Raw genomic sequence first — 3,758 nt, forward strand, 5'->3', positions numbered from 1 at the left:
ATCAGGGAAATGACATTATTTTTACAATAGAAAACCCAATACTTCTGATAAAAGCTAAGAGTTTATGCTTTAAATGAGATAAGACCATAGAATTATATGTGTGTTTTTTGAAACAAGCCCACTAGAATGTACACTTCTAAGAGGATCTAGCACCTTCCAGCTAGTCTTTTTATGAAGCTTTTTATTAATGCCAAGATTGATGAAATCATTGCTCAAACATTTTTGAAACTCTTATTTTGTTAGGTTTGCCTCCAAATCATGATATGTAATTTTTAAAATATCCTGAACGGCAATACATTTCTGTCCTTTAATGGTGATTTCATTTTTGGCAATAGTCAAAAGCCACCAAATGTTTGATAAGTAGGTCAAAAGACCAACCTGAACAGTATTTTTTAATGTCAAAAATGAAATATGACTGTAGGGTAATGAAACTTTTCTTTCCCCCGTAACTCAAACTAAATCTGAAGGCACTTTAAGAATATGAGTTTCAAAAAAATAATTTGAGTACTGACAGTATTATTGGAATGAGCCTCTGGCTTCTCACCAGATACAATGTCAGGGACTTTACACAGATTATTCCAATAAATCCTTCCAATAGTTCTGCAGGGTAAAATTTATCCCCATTTTACTGATAAGGAAACAAGGTCAGGGACTTCCCTGGTGGTCCAGTGGTTAAGAGTCCGCCTGCCAATGCAGGGGACACGGGTTCGAGCCCTGGTCCAGGAAGATCCCACATGCTGCGGAGCAGCTAAGCCCGTGCACCACAACTACTGAGCCTGCACTCCAGAGCCTGTGAGCCACAACTACTGAAGCCTGCGCACCTAGAGCCCGTTCTCCGCAACAAGAGAAGCCACTGCAATGAGAAGCTCGTGCACCGCAACAAAGAGTAGCCCCTGCTCTCTGCAACTAGAGAAAGCCTGCACGCAGCAACGAAGACACAACGCAGCCAAAAATAAATAAATAAATATATTTATTAAAAAAAAATAAAAGGAAACGAGGTCCGAGAAGGTAAACAACGTGTCCAAATAAACCCAGCTCTCCTGAGGCAGAGCTGGTCCTCAAATCTCCAACCTGCTGATTCTCCATGGGGCCAACTGGATAATAAATGCTCTCGTATTAGTTTTAAAAATTATTCACTTTACCCTCCTACACTGTTGGTGGGAATGTAAGTTGGTGCAGCCTCTATGGAAAACAGTATGGAGGTTCCTCAAAAAACTAAAAATAGAGTTGCCATATGATCCAGCAATCCCACTCCTGGGCATATATCCAGAGAAAACTATAATTCAAAAAGATACATGCACCCCTATGTTCATAGCAGCACTATTTACAACAGCCAAGATATGGAAACCACCTAAATGTCTATCGACAGATGAACAGATAAAGAAGATGTGGTACATATATACAGTGAAATACTACTCAGCCATTATAAAGAACGAAATAATGCCATTTGCAGCAACATGAATACAACTACAGATTATCATACTAAGTGAAGTCAGAAAGAGAAAGACAAATACCGTACGATATCACTTATATGTGGAATCTAAAATATGACACAAATGAACCTACCTATGAAACAGAAACAGAATCAGAGACATAGAGAACAAACTGGTGGTTGCCAAGGGCGAGGGGGTGGGGGAGGGATGGAGTGGGAGGTAGGGGATAGCAGATGTAAGTGTTTTTTTGTTTTTGTTTTTTGCTTGTCACTGTCAGCTTTTTCATGGAAGACTTTAGTGAGGGAGTTTCCAGGGAGAAGAATGAGCTATTCTAAGCAACGACATTTAGGAAGAAAGAGGAGTCCCTGTGGTCGTTGGGCCAGCTAGCTATAGAAACTGGTCCCAAGTAGTCAATGGCTTGGAAATGGGGTAGATGAATTGTGAAATGCCCACAAAATACAGTTAGGAATTATGTGGATAAAAGTTCCTGGAAGCTGAAGTCTTCTTTATGGACAGAATCAACAGAACGTGCGTGGCAGAGCTGGCCACAACGTCCCAACATAGCACATTCTGACATTCAAATTAGACTTATTTATATGTGCCTCCTTGTGATTCCTTCAACTTGGTACTATGCTGATTATCTGTACACAGGGATTCTAAATTGAAACAACCTCACTCACATCACCACTATCACTCAGTTTTTGGAGACCAACAGCTTGGTCCAAATTTTTAAAAAGGTAATAGGTTAAAAGACAAAAAAAAAGTCAACTAAGCTATCAGGCCTAATCAAGAATGGCTTAATATTATTCATTGTCTTCTTTGAACATTTTACTTAAGTGTTTTGTTAGCGCTACTAGCTCAGGGTTCCCACCACATGCATCAATTTGTTTATAGGCTTTAGATTCAAGCTCTTTAAGAGTATTCCGTGTGTATTCAAAAGAACCTACTTTCTCAAGATAAGGTACACAGTATTTTTTAATATCTATGTTTTCGGTTCTCTGGCTCAAGATATTCTGCACCTGGGTGGTTTCAGGCCTCGACCAGATAGCATGAATAGTAGGGAATGAGAACTTTCCCTCTGTTAGATCTTCACAAAAGCTTTTGTTTTCACTATATTCTTTGGAGTGTAGATTAGCATAATCATCCCTAATTTGGAAAAACAGCCCAGGTGTATTCAGCAGTGGCTTTAAATCTTCTTTGTAATCAGAGAACAACTGCATGAGACCTACTGTTAATCCAAATAGTCCTCCTGTCTTTTGCAGGACCATTGCTTTATATTCTTCTTCAGTGGGACATGTGTAATTATCCTTCCAGTAGGTATCTAGGCCTTGTCCCTGATGGAGTTCTAAAAGCTGGCGAGTAAAAAGCTTTACTGCATCTGGGTGATCAAGGGTTAAGACTTTCTCTAGGTCAAGAATATGTGCATAATTGGCAGAACTGATGACAGATGGAATTCCATAGATGCTGTGTGCCACTGGAAAGCCACGTCGGAGTTTTGAGTTGTCTTCGACATCATCAATGAGTAAACTGGCATTATGCACCATTTCCGTCACTTCAGTGATAATCTGTAGCTTGTCTTAGGGAACTTTTAGCCAATGATTAATTGCCTGTGGAAGTTTGGTTCTCACTTGTTTACCTGGTAACTGAGGTAAGTACTTGTAAGGTTCCTGAAGAATTCTTTGGGCTGTTTCTTGAGTCTTCTCCATTCTTTGTAAATTTCAAAGCTGATGGTTCGAGGGTGATATCACAACTTTCACGCTGCGGGTCCGGGAGTAGCAGCCCCCGGAATCAACTTCCCACCTTAGAGCTCAGAACAAGGCTCCCCCGGACGCCTACATGAATCCCTCCCCTCACTTCACCATAGAACTCTCCGCCCTGCTCAGCTGCCAGCGACACTGAATTACTCAGTGCAAGAAAATGCGCCATCCCGGTCACACTCCAGATGTAAGATTTTATATATAGGATGGATAAACAACAAGGTCCTAGTGTATAGCACAGAGAACTGTATTCAATATCTTATGATAAACCATAATGGAAAAGAATATTTTGAAAAAAGAATGTATATATATGTATAACTGAGTCACTTTGCTGTACAGCAGAAATTAACACAACATTGTAAATCAACTATACTTCAATAAAAAATTAAATAAATTCTGGTTTCAATACTTACTAGGTATGTGACCCTGGACAAATCACTTAACCTACCCATGTCATGATCTCTTCACCTATAAAATGGGGATGATGTTAATGGCACGTACTGCACAACTATGAAGATTAAATGAGTCAACTTAGAACAATACTTGGCACATAGGTACTGCTATAAGT

General features: G+C 39.7%; 1 pseudogene; it reads right to left on the minus strand.

Moving 5' to 3' along the window:
- Nucleotides 1-2,236: 2,236 nt before the first annotated feature.
- On the minus strand, nt 2,237-3,139 carry LOC137757338 (geranylgeranyl pyrophosphate synthase pseudogene; annotated as a pseudogene).
- Nucleotides 3,140-3,758: the final 619 nt, after the last annotated feature.

Source organism: Eschrichtius robustus, chromosome X (genome assembly GCF_028021215.1).
Source record: "Eschrichtius robustus isolate mEscRob2 chromosome X, mEscRob2.pri, whole genome shotgun sequence".
Lineage (NCBI taxonomy): Eukaryota > Metazoa > Chordata > Mammalia > Artiodactyla > Eschrichtiidae > Eschrichtius > Eschrichtius robustus.